The sequence below is a fragment of the Schistocerca serialis genome, chromosome 12 (assembly GCF_023864345.2).
Source record: "Schistocerca serialis cubense isolate TAMUIC-IGC-003099 chromosome 12, iqSchSeri2.2, whole genome shotgun sequence".
Lineage (NCBI taxonomy): Eukaryota > Metazoa > Arthropoda > Insecta > Orthoptera > Acrididae > Schistocerca > Schistocerca serialis.
In genome coordinates this window covers 26,367,421-26,393,145 of record NC_064649.1, presented here as the reverse complement: position 1 = coordinate 26,393,145, position 25,725 = coordinate 26,367,421, and the positions used below count along the sequence as shown (strand labels likewise).

The 25,725-nt window shown below is 43.4% G+C and overlaps 1 protein-coding gene across 1 annotated transcript in view; it reads right to left on the bottom strand.

Annotated features, from left to right (window-relative positions):
• The window catches only part of LOC126428299 (peroxidase-like), a 261,029-nt gene extending 236,836 nt beyond the window's left edge, over positions 1-24,193 (bottom strand). Inside the window, exon 1 of the mRNA XM_050090222.1 lies at positions 24,101-24,193. The gene's annotated coding sequence lies outside the window, so the exon portion shown is untranslated. The remainder of the gene's footprint in view (positions 1-24,100) is intronic.
• Positions 24,194-25,725: the final 1,532 nt, after the last annotated feature.

Sequence of the window (25,725 nt, the reverse complement as noted above, 5' to 3'; positions counted from 1 at the left end):
TGTAACATTTACTGAAAGTTTGAAACAAATATGTTTGGAAGATCCTTAGAAAACATGTAATTAGTATGAGAAAATAAAAGTTTTGGGAATCGAGCGACAAAGATTGGATTAACATTTTAGTGCATTCCAGGTCCATAGGATGGATTATCTTCATCCTCTGCAAACTCCTCCTCCAGCTTCCTCTTGTTCCTCCTCCTGTTTACTCTTGCTTGTATTTCTAGACTCTTTACAGCCCTGTCTGCAGCCCGAAGGCGTTCCTTGTCTAAAGCAAGCATCGCTCGTTGTTGTGTTCGTAGATCTTGCTACCATTTTCTTCAGTTGCAGTTACTGCAACACTGTTCCAAAAGGTGGTCATGTATGAACACTTATCACATTTCAGTTGTATTTCACTAGCAAGTCCTACGTGCTTTATTATGGAGAGGTCCAGACCAACTTCACTACAATGAATACATCTTACACAGTTTGAAAAAATTCCTTTGAGAACCGACAAAACAAATATTTCATTCACATCCGATTCGCCCATAAAACATTCATAGTTTTCACTATTGAACCAAGCTTCTTCTGTGAAGTATTTTGTTTCCCACTTTGACCAGTATGGGCAGGTGTACTTGAGAGGTTAGGTTCACTCACTTGGCTATCGTCTTTATTGTTTACAGTAATAACACATACCTTTGTCTTTCCAACATTTCTCCTTTTCTTAAAAGCCTTCAGAGGATTTCTAATAACTTTACTTTTACTCATTATTATACTTCAACAAAACAGAGACTCAAGAAACAGAATTAATTACGAATATTTTCGAGATAACGACAGAGTAAATAAACATGAAACAATCGACAATCACACCAGCGATATGTATTGAACCATCACAGGTTAGCCACAACACATACTTTATCTCACATCACTAAAATGTACCTGATGAACACGGACGTTAATAATAACACCATTTGACAGCAGTTTAACAGCGCCACAGTGGGTCACGCCCATGTAGAACACATTTCAAAAAAAATTTAAAAATAGTTGTAGTCTTCGGAATTGAATAAATTATATATCTACTAAAAGGTAATAGTCTGCAGATTCAGAAAACGCAAAGAAGTAAAAATTGAACTTTTCATGATTTTGAGCCTTTCCGGAGCCCCGTAACATCTGTGGTCATCAGTCCCCTAGAACTTAGAACTACTTAAACCTAACTAACCTAAGGACATCACACACATCCATGCCCGAGGCAGGATTCGAACCTGCGACCGTAGCGGTCACGCGGTTCCAAACTGAAGCGCTTAGAACCGCACTGCCACACCGGCCGAGACGAGTACAGAAATTCTGCGTGACCCGCTGAAGTGTCGGAACATCGATGGTGTCGATGACCTCCTGAATGGCTGTTTTCAGCTCGGCAATGGTTTTAGCTTTATTCCTGTACACCTTGCCTTTAATATAGCACCACAAATCGGATATGTTCAGCCCTTGTCACTGGCCTCTGTGTACCCCGGTGCCAGAACGCGGTCCCCAAAGTGTTCCTCTAGAACATCAAACACTCTCCTGCTTTGATGTGGTCGAGCTCCTTCTCGCGTGAACCACATCTTGTCGAAATCAGGGTCGCTTGGGATAACGAGGATGAAATCATCTTCCAAAACCTTCACGTAGCGTTCGGCAGTCACCGTGCCATCGAGAAATATCGCGCCGACTGCACACTGCACACCACACAGTCACCCGTTGACGGTGAAGAGACTTTTCGATCGCGAAATGCGGGTTCTCAGTGCCGCAAATGCGCCAATTTTGATTCTTGACGAACCCATCCAAATGAATGTGTGATTTGTCGCTAAAGCAAACTATACTAATTCCTATCATGCCCGGTGGCCAACCATGCAGTTTGAATTTCTTAACGCAAACCGTTCAGAAATTATGACGATTTTATTGCAAATAGTTCAATAATTGTCACCCTGTGTCTTGGATGGAGAGTCGCCGATAGAAACATAAGGTGATTCGAAAAGAAAGAACGATTTCAATTGTTTATCACAGACAAACTGTGAAATACAGAAATACATCTTTGAATTTCCGTCAATTGTCGGGGGCGATCTGAACGTTATACAGGGTGATTCAAAAAGAATACCACAACTTTAAAAATGTGTATTTAATGAAAGAAACATAATATAACCTTCTGTTATACATCATTACAAAGAGTATTTAAAAAGGTTTTTTTTCACTCAAAAACAAGTTCAGAGATGTTCAATATGGCCCCCTCCAGACACACGAGCAATATCAACCCGATACTCCAACTCGTTCCACACTCTCTGTAGCATATCAGGCGTAACAGTTATTTCGCGTTTCAAATCATCAATGGTGGCTGGGAGAGGTGGCCGAAACACCATATCCTTAACATACCCCCATAAGAAAAAAATCGCAGGGGGTAAGATCAGGGCTTCTTGGAGGCCAGTGATGAAGTGCTCTGTCACTCGGCCGTCCAGAACTTTTCCCTTTCCACAAACACCCATTCTCTGTAAACTGTTTATACCAACGTTTAATACACCACCTATCAGGAGGTTTAACACCATACTTCGTTCGAAATGCACGCTGAACAACTGTCGTCGATTCACTTCTGCCGTACTCAATAACACAAAAAGCTTTCTGTTGAGCGGTCGCCATCTTAGCATCAACTGACGCTGACACCTAGTCAACAGCGCCTCAAGCGAACAAATGTACAACTAAATGAAACTTTATAGCTCCCTTAATTCGCCGACAGATAGTGCTTAGCTCTGCCTTCCTAAAGTTGTGGTATTCTTTTTGAATCACCCTGTATTATTCTTGAAGAATAATTATTTCTATTAATAATACTAGCTTCGACAGATCTACGCAGTCGTCATAGGATCTCGCAAAATTATTAGACGTACATGCTTCTTGCTGCATCGGAAGTCACATAGCGACGTTACGTCAAATTTTAATAAAAAAGTGACAGGGAATACCAGCATTTCACAAATAAAATACTACATAGTTAAAACATAGAACATGTCATATGATTAGTGTATGCTGGGAGATCAGTAAAACATGTTGTATGGTACTTTATTTGTGACTTGTTAATATACTCCTCTAATTTTTATCACAAATTGACGCAATATCACTATGTGACGTTCAGTGTTGTAAAAAGCATGTAAATCTAGTAATGTTACAAGATCCGATTATGAAGGCGTAGATCTGTCGAAATCGATAACAGTAATAAAAAGAATTACTAGCGACCTTGGCAAAATTGATTCTTCAAGAATAATAGAAAGATAGAAACTCTTTGCGCATATCACTCGCTAGAGGAAGTTCCAAGGTATTCCGTTCGCACAGACCCTATATCACACACTAAACACGACACCATGCCCGCTGCTACAGAAATATTCGAAACAGTACACTATTTCATTCCACACAGTAATCAACATGTCCGTGTTTACTGAATCGACAGCTTCAATAATTCAACACACATCAAAAAAAGTTTTGCATCAGCCCGGATCCCAGAACTCCTGAAGATACACATTGACTGTGGATATTTAAAAAAAAAAAAAAAAAAAAAAAAAAAGTTTCAAATGGCTCTGAGCACTATGGGACTTAACTTCTGAGGTCATCAGTCCCCTAGAACTTAGAACTACTTAAACCTAACTAACCTAACGACATCACACACATCCATGCCCGAGGCAGGATTCGAACCTGCGACCGTAGCGGTCACGCGGTTCCAAACTGAAGCGCTTAGAACCGCACGGCTACACTGGCCGGCGGATATTCCATCACAGACACAGTCCCTTTGACTTTTCAGAGATGTCACTAAATCCGCCCAAAGATGTAAACAACCGTGCATGAGCAGCGTCTAGTAGACGGAGGGGGTCCGACAGCCGATCAGTTCCAGTCGTTCCATGACGAAGGAGGTACACACCTCGTGTTGTCTGTAGTTCAACCATGCCTAGACGGTCAATATCGCGGTCTGATTGCGTCCGCATTGTTACTTTGTGCCAGTAAGCACTCAACAAGAGTCCTGGCGTCTCGCAGTGAACGAATGCGATGTTGTTCGGACATGGAGGAGATACAGAGAAACAAGAACTGTCGATGACATGCCTCTCTCAAGGCACCCAAGGGCTACTACTGCAGTGGATGACCGCCCTACGGATTATGGCTCGGAGGAACCCTGACTGCTTCTCTTGCAGCCAAGAACGTCGTGTTACGTATCAAACTGTGCACAGTAGGCTGCATGATGCGCAACTCCACTCCTGACGTCCATGGCGAGGTCCATCTTTGCAACCACGACACCATGCAGCGCGGTACAGATGGGCCCAACAACACGCCGAATGGACCACTCAGGTTTGGCATCACGTTCTCTTCTCCGATGAGTGTCGCATATGCCTTCAACCAGACGATCCTCGGAGACGTGTTTGGGGGCAACCCTGTCAGGCTGAACGCCTTAGACACACTGTCCAGCGAGTGCAGCAAGGTGGAGGTTCCCTGATGTTTTGGGGTGCCATTATGTATGGCCGACATACGCCGCTGGTGGTCATGGAAGGCGCCCTAACGTCTGTACGAAACGTGAATGCCATTCTCCGATCGATAGTGCAACCATATCGGTAGCATATTGCCTAGGCATTCGTCTTCATGGACGACAATTCGCGCCCCAATCGTGCACATCTTGTGAATGACTTCCTTCAGGATAACGACATCGCTCGACTATAGTGACCAGCATATTCTCCAGACATGAAGCCTGTCGAACATGCCTAGGATAGATTGAAAAGAGCTGTTTATGGACGACGTGACCCACCACTCTGAGGGATCTACGCCGAACCGCCGTTGAGGAGTGGGACAATCTGGACCAACAGTGCTTTGATGAACTTGTGAATAGTATGCTACGACGAATACAGGCGTGCAAGAATGCAACAGAACATGCTACTGTGTGTTAGAGGTACTAGCTTGTACAGTAATCTGGACCACCACTTGTGGAGGTCTCGCTAAATGGTGGTACAACATGCAATGTGTGGTTTTCATGAGCAAAAAAGGGCGGAAATGATGTTTACGTTAATCTCTAGTACAATTTTCTGTACAGGTTCCGGAACTCTCGGAACTGAGGTGATGCAAAAGATTTTTTTATGTGTGTATATTCATGTTCCTCATTTCGCAGCGAACAAATGTGTGTCATCACAGGCTGTTCGGTATGCCACCCGTCTTTAATAGTTGTTTACCTAACAGAAACTCATCCCAAAGTGTTCCCTTGGGTTCACGTCAGTCGGCCTGGGTGGCCGAGCGGTTCTAGGCGCTACAGTCTGGAACCGCGCGACCGATACGGTCGCAGGTTTGAATCCTTCCTCGGGCATGGATGTGTGTGATGTCCTTAGGTTTAAGTAGTTCTAAGTTCTAGGGGACTGATGACCTCAGCAGTTAAGTCCCATAGTGCTCAGAGCCATATTTTGGTTCACGTCGCGACTATGGGCAGTCCTGTCCATTTCAGTAACCTTAGTGCGTTGTCATGCTGATAAAAATCATTATCTTTACTCCGGTTTTCCGCTACTTCGCAAAATGCTATAAAATATGTTTATGTCCTTCCGCAAGTGATGTTTTCGAAACGGCACTAAGGTGTCCAGACGCTAAACTCCCCTATACCCTAACAACGCCTTTTCCATGCATCATTGTTGGAACTGGACACAATGGCAGGTTACATTCTGCAGCCATTTCCCAATCACATTCGTTTCCATGAAACTGCCACAGAGTACAGCATGATTCATAACTCCAAAAATACGGTTTTCCACTCATCCACTATCTACGGCGTCGTTCTTCGTCATATCAAGCGTCACTTGTCCCAGAAAGCAGAAATGCATCGATTATGAGGAACTGCTCGATCCTTGTACCCCATTATTTTTACCTCCCTACGCTCAGTCACTGTGCTAGCTGAACTGCTTGATTCCTTCCGCTGACTTTATGCGACTTTTTTTTACAACCAACCTTCACAATGAAACTTCCTGGCAAATTAAAACTGTCTGCCGGACCGAGATTCGAATTCTGGACCTTTCGCGAGCCAGTGCTCTACCATCTGAGCTATCCAAGCACGACCAGTTCTCACAGCCTTAATTCCGTCAGTATCTCGTCTCCTACCTTCCAGACTTCACAAAAGCTTTCCTGCTGACGGCAGAGTACTTGCCCACGAAAGGCAAATGTCTCTAGTTCGAGTCTCGGTCCGGCACACAGTTTTAATCTACGAGGAAGTTTCATATCAGCGCCCACTCTTCTGCAAAGTGGAAAATTTCATTCTGGAACTTCCATAACGTTAGACAGTTGTTCACCTGCAGCACAGGAGGTCTGCCTGGTCACGTTTCGGGTGTGGCTGTTCCTTCGCGTTTCCACTTCTGAATCACAACTGTTGACCTGGGCAGTTTTAGAATTGTTGAAATGTCCATCATGGATCTGTTACTCATGTGACATCCAACACTCTTTCTGCCACCATTTATACTACCGGGACCGTCTCTCACGGCATGAAGTGGTCAATTTCGCCACACATGGGTCTTCCCAGATACTTTTGTTTGGGGAGCGTATACAAAGAAGGGTAGCACAAATGATGATAACGTCACGGTCACGCCGAACAATCTAATTAGCAGATAATTAAACACGGAGGCTACATATTGGACCCAAGCCTGTCCAACAAGTTTCCAACAAAGTTGACTCTACGAGGAGCGATTAGTAAGTAATGCAACACATTTTTTGTCCGCAGATTTCGGTTGAAAAAATGCGGAACTTTCTGCGGGACAGTCCCGATTCGGCCCCTATGTAGTTTCATGAAGTTCCGATGGGTGGTGGTACTATATGTATCCTTCAAAATGCCGTCTGCGACTGAAGTGCATTGCAAGCAGAGAGTTGTCATCGAGTTCCTTTTGGCGGAAAACCAGAGTGTCGCAGATATACATAGGCGCTTGCAGAATGTCAACGGAAACCTGACAGCGAACAAAAGCACAGTGAGTCGTTGGGCAAAGGCGTCAGTCATCATCGCAACAAGGACACGCAGACCTGTCCGATCTCCCGCTTGCCAGCCGGCTACGCACGGCTGTCACTCCTGCAATGTTGGAACGTGCGGACACTCTCATTCGAGGTGATCCACGGAACACGTTTGGTGATGTCCGCTGCACGTCTCTGCTGGTGCTGCTGACACACTCGTTCACCAGTTGGGTTACTCAAAGGCGCCACACCACCTCTTCTCCGTAGAAGTAGTTCAAAGCCGCGCCCTCAGCTGGTAAAGTTAGCGCGTCGGTCTTCTGTGACGCTATGTTTTAATGGCCTTACTCATGGTGCGACGATGACCTGTGCAGTATACTGTGCTACGTACAGGGTGCTAAAGAAGGAATTTAAAAATTTGTAATAGTTTTAACATAAAAATTCGGAGGCTTCAATTTTTAGCACGGCCTTGTAATTACTAAACATTTTTTTCGTTTGGTGATGTCAAATAATTTATTTTTGACTTATTATAACTACGAGTATTGCTAGTCATACCTTATGATGAGTAATAATACTAGAAACTGTAATAAATGAAAAATAAATTATTTCACAGCTCTTAAAACCTCATGAGTCAGCACCGCTACTAAGTAGGATTTAGAGAAGAACTAGAGAAGATCTCAAGAAGAGGAGCCCGTTTCGTCATAGGTTCACGTAGAAGGCGCGAAAAAGTCTGGGATATGTTCTCCCAGTTCTAGTGGCAGATGCTGCAAGAGAGGCGCTATGCATCACAGTGTGGTTTACTGTTATAAGTTCGAGAGCGTACGTCCCTGGAAGAGTGAACAAGTATAACGCTCCCTACTGCGAATATCTCCCGAAAAGACCATGCAGGTAAAATTAGAAGGATTTTACCCCAGACAGAGGTTTCCAAGAATTTGTTCTTTGGCGTACTATTCCCCACTGCAACAGGAAGTGGCGGTTGACAGTGGCACACGAAGTACCCTCCGCCACACACCGTAGGGGGACTTGCAACGTATGGGCCAGAAGTGTCGCCTCGTCAACTCCAAGATGTTCATTTGAATCGATATCTTGCGAAAGGATACAAACGTCTCAAAAATGAGATCGACAGGAAGCGCAAAATAGCTAAGCAGGCATGGCTAGAGGACAAATGTAAGGATGTAGAGGCTTATCTCACTAGGGGTAAGATAGATACAGCGTACAGGAAAATTAAAGAGACCTTTGCAGAAAAGAGAGCCACTTGTATGAATATCAAAAGCTCAGATGGAAACCCAGTTCTAAGCAAAGAAGGGAAAGCAGAAAGGTGGAAGGAGTAAAAAAAAAAAAAAATGGTTCAAATGGCTCTGAGCACTATGGGACTTAACATATATGGTCATCAGTCCCCTAGAACTTAGAACTACTTAAACCTAACTAACCTAAGGACAGCACACAACACCCAGCCATCACGAGGCAGAGAAAATCCCTGACCCCGCCGGGAATCGAACCCGGAAACCCGGGCGTGGAAAGCGAGAACGCTACCGCACGACCACGAGATGCGGGCTGGAAGGAGTATATAGAGGATCTATACAAGGGCGATGTACTTAAGGACAATATTATGGAAATGGAAGAGGATGTAGATGAAGATGAAATGGGAGATACGATACTGCGTGGAGAGTTTGACAGAGCACTGAAAGACCTGAGTCGGAACAAGGCCCCGGGAGTAGACAACATTCCATTAGAACTACTGACAGCCTTGGGAGAGCCAGTCCTGACGAAACTCTACCATCTGGTGAGCAAGATGTATGAGACAGGCGAAATACTCTCAGACATCAAGAAGAATATAATAATTCCAATCCCAAAGAAAGCAGGTGTTTACAGATGTGAAAATAACCGAACTATCAGTTTAATAAGTCACGGCTGCAAAATACTAACGCGGGTTCTTTACAGACGAATGGAAAAACTAGTAGAAGCCGACCTCGGGGAAAATCGGTTTGGATTCCGTAGAAATGTTGGAACACGTGAGGCAATACTGACCCTACGACGTATCTTAGAAGCTAGATTAAGAAAAGGCAAACCTACGTTTCTAGCATTTGTAGACTTGGAGAAAGCTTTTGACAATGTTGACTGGAATACGCTCTTTCAAATTCTGAAGGTGGTAGGGGTAAAATACAGGGAGCGGAAGGCTATTTACAATTTGTACAGAAACCAGATCGCAGTTATAAGAGTCGAGGGACATGAAAGGGAACCAGTGGTTGGGAAGGGAGTGAGACAGGGTTGTAGCCTGTCCCCGATGTTATTCAATCTGTATATTAAGCAAGCAGTGAAGGAAACAAAAGAAAAATTCGGAGTAGGTATTAAAATCCATGGAGAAGAAATAAAAACTTTGAGGTTCGCCGATGACATTGTAATTCTGTCATAGACAGCAAAGGACTTGGAAGAGCAGTTGAATGGAATGGATAGTGTCTTGAAAGGAGGGTATAAGATGAACATCAACAAAAGCAAAACGAGAATAATGGAATGTAGTCGAATTAAGTCGGGTGATGCTGAGGGAATTAGATTAGGAAATGAGACACTTAAAGTAGTAAAGGAGTTTTGCTATTTGGGGAGCAAAATAACTGATGATTGTCGAAGTAGAAAGGATATAAAATGTAGACTGGCAATGGCAAGGAAATCGTTTCTGAAGAAGAGAAATTTGTTAACATCAAGTATAGATTTAAGTGTCAGGAAGACGTTTCTGAAAGTATTTGTATGGAGTGTAGCCATGTATGGAAGTGAAACATGGACGATAAATAGTTTGGACAAGAAGAGAATAGAAGCTTTCGCAATGTGGTGCTACAGAAGAATGCTGAAGATTAGATGGGTAGATCACATAACTAATGAGGAAGTATTGAATAGAATTGGGGAGAAGAGGAGTTTGTGGCACAACTTGACCAGAAGAAGGGATCGCTTTGTAGGACATGTGTTGAGGCATCAAGGGATCACCAGTTTAGTATTGGATGGCAGTGTGGAGGGTAAAAACCGTAGAGAGAGACCAAGAGATGAATACACTATGCAAATTCAGAAGGATGTAGGTTGCAGTAAGTACTGGGAGATGAAGAAGCTTGCACAGGATAGAGTAGCATGGAGAGCTGCATCAAACCAGTATCAGGACTGAAGACCACAACAACAACTTGTGAAAGAATTGCACCCGTAGTTGGTTGGGAAGTTACAGGAAATCAGTAACCTCGCCTACATTATTTCTGGGGCTAATCAACAACTCACCTAGTGGTATTCTCACCCATTTGGTTCTCATCGCAGAAAAAAGAATTTTTCGCCACTTGTCGAAAATATGATGTTCGCAACTTGAACTGTTTATGAAGTACTATCACCGCCGGAGTTACAGAGGGCGTCCTGTAGGCCTTGTCGTGATCACGTCATAGTAAAGGCGGCCCCTGCTTTCCCCCGGGAGAAACCAGGACATGATAGTTCGGTGGTTCACGCACGCAGTTGTGTGGGCCACGTGTTGTCAAAACGTAATTCCCCCACGTGTGACGAGAAAGACATTCGGGACATGTGACGCAAACATTTACAGCACACCGCCACGCGTTGAGAAAGTGGATAGCATCGTAACAGGTTTGGGAAATGCGGTACAATTCTTTGCAAAACACCACCCCAGAGTCGCAGGCACCCGGTAAAGGAACATTTGTAGATAATTTATTTTTATTCCTTAAGAGTCAATTAGAAGAATTGTATGCAGTCTTCGGTTTAACCTTCTGAGTACCAGTTGTTACTGCCTGAAACCACCATTTCATTAATTTTGTTTTGAAGTATCAGTGCCGGCTGGAGTTGCCGAGCGGTTCTAGGCGCTTCAGTCTGGAACCGAGCGACCGCTACGGTCGCAGGTTCGAATCCTGCCTCGAGCATGGATGTGTGTGATGTCCTTAGGTTACATAGGTTTAAGTAGTTCTAAGTTCTAGGGGACTGATGACCTCCGATGTTAAGTCCCATAGTGCTCAGAGCCATTTTGAAGTACCAGTGCCTTACACGTGAAACAACTGGTGTTGTTGCAACACAGAGACATATAGTGGTACACAGAGATATTTCTATGAATGTAGTACACTGAAGCAGTTACTTACAGCATTCAAAGCTACAGTTGGCACTAATTGTAAAATATAAGTGTGTTTTTTTTTTGTTTTTTACTTTGGTGATCATTTTCAGGAGATCATAGAAATGAAAGTAACGTATATCTTAAGTTATTCTACTGCCTTTATAAGTGGTTTCGAATTGGAATCACTAATGCAGTACGTACTTCCGATATAAATTTATTAAATTTTAGACTAGTTTTTGCTTGTTATTTTGTTTTAGGCATTATAAATTCATGGAGGTTTCGAGATGTGGGATTGTGTATAGGAAAAATGCAAAATTGCTTCCAAATATATCTCATAAAATGATGGGTAGTTGAAAACGGTGTGTCCAAGTGGTTCTAGAGTGAAACTACGTCCTTGAAACAACTGACTTTTTAGTTTTGCCAATTTCTTCTTTTATTAGTTGCTTACTCTGATGATAAAGGTTTACTTTGCGAAAAATTTTAAAATTATATACCGAAGTGAAACTATCTCCTTCAATCAGTTGATTTTTTTTTTTTTGACAATTTCTTCGTGCATTCATTACTTACTGTGGTGATAAGTCAATTTTGTGAAAAATTTTAAAATGTATTTTTTGTATGTACTGGGTGGTTATAATTAAATTACAGCTACTCAGGAAGGTTCAGTGTGGACTGTAATTACGGCGTGGCAGCGAAATTTGGTAGATATGTTAATGCATTAATACCGAAACGGTTTACATTTCGAAAAGAATTAGTTACAAATTTGGCCACCAGGTGCGAATCTGGCGCTGCACAGGATCACGTTGACGTTCCCGGTGCTCATACTGAACAAACTACGTAAGTGGTAGTTAATAATAAAATCAACATTGTGCCTTTATCACTTGTTTCACCTTTCTGCCCGCATTCTGTTCCTAAGTCATTACGTATGGCAACGTTTCTATACGTCTTTCTGGCATTCACAGGGCCAGATTTGCCCCTGGCCCCTGCCCCTGGCGGCCAAAATTGGAGCTAAATTTATTTCCAGCGCAAATATGTTCCGTATTAACGCATTAGAATATCCAACAAGTTTCGTTGCCATGCGATAATTGCAACCAATACTTGATCTCTGTGCGTAAGGCACTTTAATTATAACCACCACGTATTATCGAGACTCAAAGGGTTTAAGAGCTCCGTCGTGTCGACCACGCCATACTTTTGCAGTGAAGTACAGCTTGTCAGAGACTACTTTTGTATCTAAAAACTACGAATATGATCGCGAGTGCTACCAGTTAGTGGGAAAGCTCTCAGTAGGGCACGGGTGGTATGAAGTGAGTGGTGTTCCATAGCAGATCTATCTCGAAACATGCAGGGCGGTCCATTCATCTAACAAATCTAAATAACTTTTTGGTGAGAAGCAAAATAAAAAAATGTTTAAACTAAATGTTGTTTAGCTGCCAGGGGGAACTAAACAACATTACTACCTTTCTTACAACTTTGTTCGTTACGAAGATATGAAGACCAGAACGTCAATTTTAAATACGAGGAGCGTTCATAAGTAATGCAACACTGTTTCTCCGCTAGCTGCGATTGAAAGAATGCAGAATTTGTTGGGGGGCATCATGGAATATTTCTGCTTCAGCCCCTACAGTTTAATGAAGTTCCGATAACTGGCGGCGCAATACATATTCAAAATAGCATCAGTAACGGAGGTCCATTCCAAGCTGAGAATTGCCATCGTGTTTATTTTGGCGGAAAACCAGAGTGTCAGAGATATTTATAGGCGCTTGCAGAATGTGTACGGCGACCTGACAGTGAATAAAAGCACGGTGAGTCGTAGGGCGAGACGTCCGTCATCTTCGCAACAAGGTCGAGCAAACATGTCCGACCACCTGCGTTCCGGCCGGCAGCACAACTGTAATGTTGGAACGTGCGGACACTCTCATTCGAGGTGATCAACGGTTCACAGTCAGACAACTCGCTGCAGTACATGATGGCAGTGCTGACACACTCGTCCACCAATTGGGGTACTCAAACGTGTGTGTCCGCTGAGTTCCTCGCCGCGTAATATAAAACCATAACCAGCAACGAAGGACCATCTGTGCGTAATTGCTTGCTCGTTACGAGGCTGATCGTGTCAATCTTTTCTCGAACATCGTCACAGGCGATGACACACGGGTTCATCGCTTGGAAACGGAATCAAAACGGCAATGCACCACACCACATCTTCTCCGAATAAGAAGTTCAAAGCCAAACCCTACAGCCTGTATATCGCACCTTCCGACTTCCATCTGTTTGGCCCAACGGAGAACGCACTGCGCGCTAAGCAGTACGTGAATGATGGGGAGGTCATTGATGTAGCAGGACATCGGCTCCGACGTCGAACTGTGCGTCGGTACCATAGGTCCTCCCAGTAAGGTGGAGTAAGGCCTTCGCACTGAACAGATATTATGTTAAAAAAAACAGGGTTTTCTAGCCGAAATAATGGGAAATAATATGGAATCTTGAATAAAACCAGCCTGCTTTCAGAAAAAAAAGTGTTCCATTACTTACTAAGTGCCTCTCGTAGTACTTTTTATTTTTTATTCGATAATATGTAAGAAGATGTATTCAAAAACGTGTCACAGTGTACCAATCACGTGAACATGGCGTTATCGAAAACGAAACTCAAAATTGACATTGACTGTCGCGTTCTAGCGTACATTGTAGGTACACAGAGTAACGTAACAAGTCCGCACACTGGAGTTGACGGTGAACAAATGGGAACGCAAGCTGTCGTGTGGACACGTGTGGATTCATTGCAACTGTGGAGGCTTCGCCTGTGCGAGATGTACAACGATTGGGTTGCGTTGGGTTGGAACTTCCGGGTTTTCTGAAGAGCCACAGCAAGACGAGAAAATATCCGGCGAGGAGGTGGGTTCTTGTCAGTGCATCGCTCTGTGTAGAGTTTCTTTGACTCAGTAGTTTTCCGCCTATCCTCTACCACAATAAAAGTAATGATAATCCAGTTTTTAATGATGGACTGTATTCACTGCACACAACACATCGTTTAAAAGTACTAGATACTATACTAGATGCATCATATTGTAAGTAAGAAAACAGTATTACAGTTATTGTTTTGCTACCTTTCGTTCTTCATAGACGACTACCCGTTCTCCGTTGGTGTAGAATGCATCGGAGAAGATGATGTGGTGGGCATATGCTGGTGTTACTTTATAACGGTACAGCCTCCCCCAGGACTCATATGAAATGTCCGATACCACCTTTTTTACATCCATCCGGATAGTTATCAGACAATTCAGTGCTTCCTAAGACCTGGTATGTGTATGTGTATTTGATAAAAAAACTTCATATTCATTGTGAAGAGATGTGGAATGCTCTGGAAGTACGTGCGTTGTCGTAATTATCGGTGGATTGTTGTCATTGATAAAATATTGTATGTATACTAAATTAAGTAACTAATCAGGAAATTGAGGTAATAAGTCCTTAGAAATAAATAACTAGAGACTGCACAGATGTTAGCATGAAAAATAAATGCTTCTAATTATCGAAATGTTAATCTAAAAATTCAGTAACCTTAGACTTCACTATCTTGAGAAACAGCTTAAAAGTTATTACCGAGCGATGTATTTTCATTTGTTATTTATTTTTATGTCTTCCTCTGTAATTAATATTCTCTGTAATTACATTTCTAATTAACTCTCCAATTGTTTACATCTCACAGTTATCTAATTTCCAGAATGAGGCATTATTTGAGCATTCTATGTATCGGATAAAGTACATGCCCTATACTACCATTACATGTTAGTACCCAATTCCGAACTGTAATTAATTACGTAACCAAAATAATATGAGAGACATTATTGTCTCTCATATGGTCTCCTCTATTGTTCTTGTAATTAGCGACCCCTTCTGCCAAGTGCGAGTCTCATTGTTCGCAAAGTTCCCTGCCCTGCGTGCAGATGCATTTCCTTCTGGTGGCAGTTAGCGGTGGAGGACAGTGCACCCAGCTCGACCAGTCTGAGGAGGGCAAGGTCGTTGTCACGTTCTCTCAGCCTATCTCTCGCACATTTTGTTGCCTCTATACCAGGAAACCAGTCCGTCTACGAATACTGAAGCTCAGATAGGCAACAACATCAGGAATTGGGCAGATTCCGAGTGCAGTTATGAGCACGTGATGCTATAATCAAAATACACTACTGGCCATTAAATTTACTACACTACGAAGATGACGTGCTACAGACGCGAAATTTAACCGACAGGAAGAAGATGCTATGATATGGAAATGATTAGCTTTTCAGAGCATTCACACAAGGGTGGCGCCGGTGGCGACACCTACAACTTGCTGACATGAGGAAAATTTCCATCCGATTTCTCATACACAAACAGCAGTTGATCGGCGTTGCCTGGTGAAACGTTGTTGTGATGCCTCGTGTACGGAGGAGAAATGCGTATCATCACGTGTCCGACTTTGATAAAGGTCGGATTGTAGCGTATCGCGATTGCGGTTTATCGTATCGAGACATTGCTGATCGCGTTGGTCGAAATCTAATGACTGTTAGCAGAATATGGAATTGCAGCAGCACGGACTATCAGCTCGGGGACCGTGGCTGCGGTTGCCCTTGACGCTGCAGCAGAGACAGGAGCGCCTGCGATGGTGTACTCAACGACAAACCCGGGTGCACGAATGAAAAAACGTAATTTTTTCGGATGAATCCAGGTTCTGTTTACAGCATCATGATGGTCGCATCCGTGTTTGACGACATCGCGGTGAACGCACATTGGAAGCGTGTATTCGTCATCACCAAACTGGCGTATCACCCGGCGTGATGGTATGGGATGCCATTGGTTACACGTCTCGGTCACCTCTTGTTCGCATTGACGGCACTTTGAACAGTGGACGTTACATTTCAGATGTGTTACGACCCGTGGCTCTACCCTTCATTCGATCCCTGCGAAACCCTACATTTGAGCAGGATAATGCAAGACCGCATGTCGCAGGTCCTGTACGGTCCTTTCTGCATACAGAAAATGTTCGACTGCTGTCCTGGCCAGCACATTCTCCAGATCTCTCACCAATTGAAAACGTCTGGTCAATGGTGTCGGAGCAACTGGCTCGTCACAATACGCCAGTCACTACTCTTGATGAACTGTGGTATCGAGTTGAAGCTGCATGGGCAGCTGTACCTGTACACGCCATCCGAGCTCTGTTTGAGTCAGTGCCCTGATATCTCAGGATCTATGCAAATTGGGTGAAAATGTAACCACATGTCAGTTCTAGTGTAATATATTTGTCCAATGAATACCCGTTTATCAAATGCATTTTTTCTTGGTGTAGCAATTTTAATGGCCAGTAGTGTATGTAAGTGGGACACAGACGAATGGAGAATGATTTTAGTCAAGATACGGGCCGTGATACTGTAGTGAGCATCTGTGGAAAGAGGTTGAAGGATGGTGAAACCACAAATAAGAGACAGGATTCGAACCTGCGACCGTAGAGGGGCACAGGCAAGAGTTCAACGCAAACTGTTTAACATGTGGCTTCGCACCAGACACCTACATCTATATGGACACTCTCCTAATCACAGTTAAATGCCTCGCCAAGTGTTCATCGAAGCACCTTCACAATAATTCTCTATTATTCCAGTCTATAATAGCGCGCGGAAAATTCAAACACCTACATCTTGCCGTGACAGCTCTGATTTGCCTTGATTTATTAGAATGATTGTTTCTCCCTATGCAGGTCGGCGTCAAGAAAACATTTTTGCATTCGAATGAGAAAGTTGGTGACTGAAATTTCGTGACGAGATTCCGCCGCAACGAGAAACGCCTTTGTTTCAATGTTGCCCACCCCAATCCCTGTATCATCTAAGTAACACTCTCGTCCCCATCTCGCGATAATACAAAAAGTGCTGCTCTTCTTTGAACTTCCTCGATGTATTCCGTTAATGTTATCTGGTAAGGATTCCACACCGCGCAGAAGTACTAAAAAACAGGACGGACAAGCTTATGTAGGCGGTCTCTTTAGTAGATCTCTTACATCTAAGTGTTCTGCCAATAAAACAGTCTTTGGCTTGCCTTCCCCACAACATTTTCTGAACTATGTGATCAAAACTTCAAGCAGGCATAAGTTCAATCTGGTGCTGGAAGGTTTCTTGGGGAATGGCAGCCCATTCTTCGCGAACCACTGCAATGAGGAGAGGTTCCGATGTCGGTCGGTGAGGCCTGGCACAAAGTCGCTGTTCTGTAGAATTTTGGTCAGGACTCTGTGCAGGCCAGCCCATTACAGGGATGTTATTGCCGTGTAACCACTCCGCCACAGCCCGTGCGTTATGAACAGGTGCTCGATCGTGTTGAAAGATGCAATCGCCATCCCCGAATTGCTCTTCAACATTGGGTAGCATGAAGGTGCTTAAAACATCAATGTAGGCCTGTGCTATGACAGTGTGACGCAAAACAACAAGGCGTGCAAGACTCCTCCACGAAAAACACGACCACACCATAACACCACCGCCTCCGAATTTTACTGTTGGCAGTACACACGCTGGCAGATGACGACCTTCACAGGTCATTCGCCATACCCACATCCTGCCATCGGATCGCCATAATGTGTACTGTGATTTGTCAGTACACACAACGTTTTTACACTGTTCAATCGTCCAATGTTTACGCTCCTTACACCAAGCGAGGCATCGTTTGGCGTCTACCGGCGTGATGTGTGGCTTACGAGCAGCCGCTCGACAATGAAATCCAAGTTTTCTCACCTCCTGCCTAACTGTCATAGTACTCGCAGTGGATACTGATGCAGTTTGGAATTACTGTGGTGGTCTAGATAGACGCCTGCCTATTATGCATTACGATCCTCTTCAACTGTAGGTGGTCTCTGTCAGTCAGCAGACGAGGTCGGCCTGTACGCTTTTGTGCTGTACGTGTCCCTTCACATTTCCACTTTACTATCACATCGGAAATAGTGGACCTAGTGGTGTTTAGGAGTGTGGAAATGCCGCGTACAGACGTATGACACAAGTGACACCCAATCATCTGAGCACGTTCGATGTCCATCTGTTTCGCGCAGCGCCCTTACGATGTCTAATGACAACTGAGGTCGCTGATACGAAGTAATAGGTGGCAGCGGAATGCACCTAATATGAAAAACGTATGTTTTTGTGGGTGTCCGGATACTTTTGACCACATAGTGTATGTGTTCTTTCTACTTAAAGTTGTTCGCAATTGTAATTCCTAGGAATCTAGTTGAATTTATGGCCTTTGGATTTGACTGATTTATCGTATGACCGAAGTGTAACAGGTTTCTTTCAGCACTCATTTATTTGTGGTCAGTTGCCATTTCTCGCACTGTACAGATATCTAAATCGGTTTTGCAGTTGCTAATGATCTGATGTGTTTACAAGACGATAAACAACAGCATCATCTGCAAACAACCTAAGGCGGCTGGTGACATCGTGTCCTAAATCGGTTATACAGATAGGAAACAGTAGAGAACCTATAGCACTGCCTTGGGTAACGCAAGAAATCACTTCTTTGTACTCGAAGACTTTACGTCAGTTGCTACGAATTGTGACCTCTTTGGCAGGAATCGACGAATCCAGTCACATAACTGCGACAATATTTCATAAGCACGCAGTTTCACTACACGACGCTTGTGAGGTTTGCCAAGGATAGAGCAGTGTGGAGAGCTGTATTCGGGTAGTCCACAAACTGACATCGAGGTCATTAGCTACAGAGCACAATTTCGGATTAGGAAAGAATGAGGAAGGAAATCGGCTGTGACTTTTGAAGGAAACATCCCAGCATTCGCCTGGAGAGATTTGGGGAAATGAGGGAAATGCGAGTCCATTGTGCTAACCAATGCGTCAAATCGCTCTGTTTTCGGACTGAAGAACACAGCAACAAGAACAACAATAGCGTCAAATAATGGCTGCCGCCCAGGATATGCATTAAATATGGGTTTAAGTTCCGATGTGGCACGAGTTTCGATCACCCACGCCATGTTCATAACAGACAATGGGTTAACGTAGTGGCAGATCCCATGCCGTGTCTCCGTAGACGCGGTCGAGTCAGCGGAAGAGCTCAAGTGCACTGTGATCGGACAGAATTACGAAACAACTGGCTCTTGGTTCACACAAAGTAACCAGTGCTATGAACAGGCAAAAAATGCATGATTGTATTCGTTTATTACTACTATCGCCGACCGATGTGGCCGAGCGGTTCTAGGCACTTCAGTTCGACACCGCGCGGCTGCTACGGTCGCTGGTTCGAATCCTGTCTCGGGCATGGATGTGTGTGATATACTTAGGTTTAAGTAATTCTAAGTCTAGGGGACTGTGACCTCAGTTGTTAAGTCCCATAGTGCTTATAGCCATTTGAACCAGTTTGTTACTACTATCAGTTTCTGTCATAAACGATCATCTTGGTATTTTAGAACGAACAATACCACTGACATGTCCTGTAAGTAATAAATGTAAACGCATTTCCCGAATATTCATTACAGCTGTGTGCATCAACCGAAGCGAAAATTGACAAATATGAATGTGAGCGACATTTAATAGAAACAGATTAATTAATTGTAATGAATATCCAATAACTCCTTCCAATTTCCAAAGAAATCAGATGTTAACAGGTGTGAAAATAACCGAACTATCAGTTTAATAAGTCACGGCTGTAAAATACTGACACAAATTCTTTATAGACAAATAGAAAAACTGGTAGAAGTCGACTCGGTGTAGAGCATTTTGGATTCCGTAGAAATGTTGGAACACACGAGGCAATACTGACGCTACGACTTATGTTAGAAGGTAGAAGACAGATTAAGGAAAGGCAAACCTACGTTTCCAACATTTGTAGACTTAGAGAAAGCTTTCGACAACGTTGACTGGAATAGTCTCTTTCAAATTCTGAAGGTGGCTGGGGTCAACTACAGGGAACGAAAGGCTATTTACAATTTGTACAGAAAGCAGATGGCAGTTATAAGAGTCGAGGGGCATGAAAGGGAAGCAGTGGTTGGGAAGGGAGTGAGACAGGGTTGTAGCCTATCCCCGATGTAATTCAATCTGTGTATTGAGCAAGCAGTAAAGGAAACAAAAGAAAAATTTGGAGTAGTAATTAAAATCCATGGAGAAGAAATAAAAACTTCGCAATTTTACAATGACAAGGTAATACTCTTAGAGATAGCAAAGGACCTGGAAGAGCAGTTGAACGGAATGGACAGTGTCTTGAAAGGGGGATATAAGATGAACATCAACAAAAGCAAAACGAGGATAATGGGATGTAGTCGAATTAAATCAGGTGATGCTGAGGGAATGAGATTAGGAAATGAGACACTTAAAGTAGTAAATGAGTTTTGCTATTTGGGGAGCAAAATAACTGATGATGGTCGAAGTAGAGAGGATATAAAATGTTTAGTGGCAATGGCAAGGAAAGCGTTTCTGAAGAACAGGAATTTGTTAACATCGAGTATAGATTTAAGTGTCAGGAAGTCGTTTCTGAAAGTATTTGTATGGAGTGTGGCCATGTATGGAAGTGAAACATGGACGATAAATAGTTTGGACAAGAAGAGAATAGAAGCTTTCGAAATGTGGTGCTACAGAGGAATACTGCAGATTAGATGGGTAGATTACGTTACTAATGAGGAGGTACTGAATACAATTGGGGAGAAGAGGAATTTGTGGCACAACTTGACTAGAAGAAGGGATCGGTTGGTAGGACACATTTTGAGGCATCAAGGGATCACTAATTATGTATTGGAGGGCAGCGTGGAGGGTAAAAATCGTAGAGGGACACCAAGAGATGAATAAACCAAACAGATTCAGAAGGATGTAGGTTGCAGTAGGTACTGCGAGATGAAGAAGCTTGCACAGGATAGAGTAGCATGGAGAGCTGCATCAAACCAGTCTCTGGACTGAATACAACAACAACAATCACCAATACTTTAGTTTCTAGAATGAAATTTTCACTCTACAGCGGAGTGTGAGCTGATATGAAACTTCCTGGCAAATTAAAACTGTGTGCCGGGCCGAGGCTCGAACTCGGGACCTTTGCCTTTCGCGGGCAAGTGCTCTACCAACTGATCTACCGAAGCACCACTCACGCCCCGTCCTCACAGTTTTACTTCTGCCAGTACCTCGTCTCCTACCTTTCAAACTTTACAGAAGCTCTCCTGAGAAACCATGCAGAACTAGCACTCCTGAAAGAAAGGATATTGCGGAGACATGGCTTACCCACAGCCTGGGGGATGTTTCTAGAATGAAATTTTCACTCTAAAGCGGTGTGTGCGCTGATATGAAACTTCCTGCCAGATTTTCACTCTCGTGGAGTCGTGCTTGGGTAGCTCAGATGGTAGAGCACTTGCCCGCGAAAGGCAAAGGTCCCGAGTTCGAATCTCGATCTTGCACACAGTTTTAATCTGCCAGGAAGTTTCGATACTTTAGTTATTCTATTTTTATTGAATGAGCCTCGGTTTCATATTTATGAATTTTCGCTTTGCTAGATGCCCACAGCTGTAATAAATATCCCGTAAACCAATTTGTGTGAGATGTGAGTAACGTTGATCATTGTTACCTACCAAAATGATTCTTTATGATGGAAACCGGTACTGATAATAAAAGAATACACTAGAGCTTCGTGTCATGAGTTTTTGATAACATACTACGTCTGTTGACAGCCGCATGAAAGAAAATGTTTGATCCCAGTTTGGTTCCATGTTTCCAGGTTTTCCGGAGACAGTTGACACCGTTCCTCAAAAGCTGCTTTTAATCAAATAGCGTGCCTATGGACTATCGTCTCAGTTCTGCTACTGGGTTCGTGGATTCCCGTCAGAAAGATCACAGATTATGGTAACTAACGTAAGTTATCAAGTAAAATGGAAGTGATACGTGGCGTTTCCCGAGCAATCTGTTTTTAATCGATATAAACGATTTAGGAGGCAATATGATCAGCCTTTTTAGATTGTTTGCAGACGATGCCATTATTTACCGTATAGTAAAGTCAGTCTCGCGGGAACGTGGGAGGAAGCTAAAGAACAAATCGCCGAGTTACAAGAGCAGGCAGGGAAGACAGTAATTAAGATTTCTCACGAAAAACGAAGATTATGACGAATATACGAGATACTCCTAAGAGAATTAAAGGAGGAGCTCAAAAAATGGAGGTGATTAGGAGTTTTAGGTACCTAGGGGAATGGACTGATTGGAACAACCTTGAAGGGAAAGCAGTGGAAGCAAGAAGGACCAAAATGGAACTAGCTTTCCAGAAAGCGAAAAACACATACAGTGAGAAAGCCCTCTCTTGGAACACCAAAATAAGGCATTATAACACAGTAATGAAGCCAGAAGCACTTTATGCAACAGAGACAGAAGTCATGGGGAGGAAAGGTCAAATGGAGAAATTGGAAATCAAGGAGAGGAAAATTTTGAGGAAGATCATGGGTCCCAAATTCCAAAATAACAAACACGTTTTCTACAGAAACGAAGCCCTCTATGCAAAGTTGGAGAGACTCTCGGAAACCACGAGGAAAAGGAGGATTGATTTCTATGGGCACGTACTCCCAAAGAATCCCAACAAACTAACAAAGCAAATCTTTGAATTATTTTTATTTTTAAAAAGACTGAACCCAATGACTTAAGAAAGTGGAAAAGGATTTGAGGGAACTCCAGATTACAGGAGTCATGTTAAAGAATGGTACAGCCAAGACCGTGACCAAAGACAAAACTAAGAGGTTCCAAGTTAAGATCAACACCAGGAAACCGATTCAGACATCAGAGTAGGAAAGAAAGAAGAGATTAGACAGAACGAAGAACAATTGGGAGGAAAAGAAGTGCACAAGCATCTAAGAAGTGATTGATCTGACGTACTCCAAAGATGGGTGATTGGAAACGAAAAAATAGTCATCAAAAAATCGAAAAGAATTACAAAATTATTTAGACAAGATACACGCTTGTTGTAAAATGATGTGAATTACCTCTTAGCAATAGAAAGAGTAAGGTCCTCATCATGAGTACTAAAAAATAACTCCGACAAATTTCAACTACACGATAAATGAACAAATTTAAAGTTTGTACACTTCATTAAATACGAAGCGTAAACAATTACGAAAAAATTGAAATCATCACACAGAAAATGTGGTAATGGCGAATGAAGCATTATGGTTTAGTGGCAGAAAACTTGGAAGGTGCAAAAGATCTATTAAAGAGACGAAACTACCTTCACTACGCTTTTCCGTCCGCTTCTGGATTATTGCTGTGAGGTATGGACACGCATCACATAGTATTGGTGAAGGACATGGAAAAAGAAACGAACAGCTCGTTTGCTAAGTCGGGGAGTCACGGATACGATACGCGAGTTGGGGTTGCGATCTTTAGAACAAAGGCGTTTTTCGTTCCGGCGAGATTTTATTCACGAAATTGGCCTCGAACTTTCTCCTCCGAATGACACGGTACTGGGTGGTCAAAAAGGTCACGAAGGAGCTATAACTGAATAACTATTTTATTTGTTCTTGTTTCCTTTTTTTCCTGAGATCGTATTACATACATATGTGTACACTATTTCTCATCCTTGGTCTTTAAGTCGGTGAAATATCATTAGATACTAAAATCAAACCTCTTTATGACTTTTGGCCCACCCTGTATCTTGCTATCTCCAAGCTACACAGGAAGAAATGGTAATGAAATGAGAGAAATCAGAACTCACGTAGTAAGACTTTGACGTTCATTTCTACCGTACGCTGTTAGAGGGTGGAACGGTAAAGAAATACTGGTAGAGCGAAGGTGGTTCTTGGAACTCTCTGACAAACACTGAACCGCAGAATAGTGACCCAGCTACAGATGTTGATGTTTCAGAGGAGGTTATCACCGTCCATACCGTTCTATGTTTAGTTTCCATTGATATTCGACAGAATTAAAGATCGAGCATGGGAGATTGTTTACACTTTTCTGTGGGATAAAATGTCAGGAAAGATAGCAGAAAAGAGTAAATAGTTATTCAGGGTTCGTGACTTTTGGACCATTCTGTACTATGGCGTTCAGAGTAGAAAACAGGTGATTGAAATTTCGTGAAAATTACAGCCACGAATAAAGTTAGAGATGTAGGCTAGTGTGAGCAGCTGACCTGAGATGTAGTCCAGGCGTGCGGCGCTGGTCTTGTGGTTCGGGCGAGATCGGTCACTGTGCGGTGTGTCGTGGCGTGCGACCGGCAGCGGGTGGAGTGGGCTAATGCGAGCGCCCGGCTCAACCAAGGCGTTTATATAGCGCGCCTACCTGCGAACGGTCGGCGGCGGTGGCCGCACAAACAGCGCTAGGGGGAAAAGGCGCCGAGCGGCGGCTGCGCTGCGGGCCTGCCGACATCCAGGCGCTACCTGCCGCGGGAGCTGTGCCTACGTCACGCTTACGTCACCGCTGATGGGCGAGCGTGGAGACCGATGAAAGAGGGGGGCTCCCTCACCAACCTCCTGCCACCTGATAAACCTCTCTCACAGTCCTCATTCTTCCCATCTATCAATCTCACATCATCTACATCTACATCTATACTCCGCAAGCCACACACCGGTGTATGGCGGAGGGCACTTTACGTGCCACTGTCATTACCTCTCTTTCCTGTTCCAGTCGCGTATGGTTCACGGGAAGAACGACTGCTGGAAAGCCTCCGTGCACGCTCGAGTCTCTTTAATTTTACATTCGTGATCTCCTTGGGAGGTATAAGTAGGGGGAAGCAATATATTCGATACCTCATACAGAAACGCACCCTCTCGAAACCTGGACAGCAAGCTACACCGCGATGCAGAGCGCCTCTCTTGCAGAGTCTGCCACTTGAGTTTGCTAAACATCTCCGTAACTCTATCACGCTTACCAAATAACCATGTGACGAAACGCACCGCTCTTCTTTGGATCTTCTCTATCTCCTCTGTCAACCCGACCTGGTACGGATCCCACACTGATGAGCAATAATCAAGTATTGGTCGAAAGAGTGTTTTGTAAGCCACCTCCTTTGTTGATGGACTACATTTTCTAAGGAGTCTCCCAATGAATCTCAACCTGGCAGCCGCCTTAGCAACAGTTAATTTTATATGATCATTCCACTTCAAATCGTTCCGCACGCATACTCCCAGATATTTTACAGAAGTAACTGCTACCAGTGTTTGTTCCGCTATCATACAATAAAGGATACTTATTTCTGTGTATTCGCAATACATTACATTACATTTGTCTATGTTAAGGGTCAGTTGCCACTCCCTGCACCAAGTGCCTATCCGCTGCAGATCTTCTTGCATTTCGCTGCAATTTTCTAATGCTGCAACTTCTCTGTATACTACAGCATCATCCGTGAAAAGCCGCATGGAACTTCCAACACTATCTGCTAGGTCATTTATATATATTGTGAAAAGCAATGGTCCCATAACACTCCCCTGTGGCACACCAGAGGTTACTTTAACGTCTTTAGACGTCTCTCCATTGAGAACAACATGCTGTGTTCTGTTTGCTAAAAACTCTTCAATCCATCCACACAGCTGGTCTGATATTCCTGGGAGCCTGTATCTAATATTTTCTGCGTCTCATGAACAAATAAAGCGAGTTGGGTCTCACACGATCGCTGTTTCCGGAATCAATGTTGATTCCTACAGAATAGATTCTGGGTTTCCAGAAATGACATGATACGCGAGCAAACCACATGTTCTAAAATTTTGCAACAGATCGATGTCAGAGATATAGGCACATCTGTTCGACACCCCTTCTTGA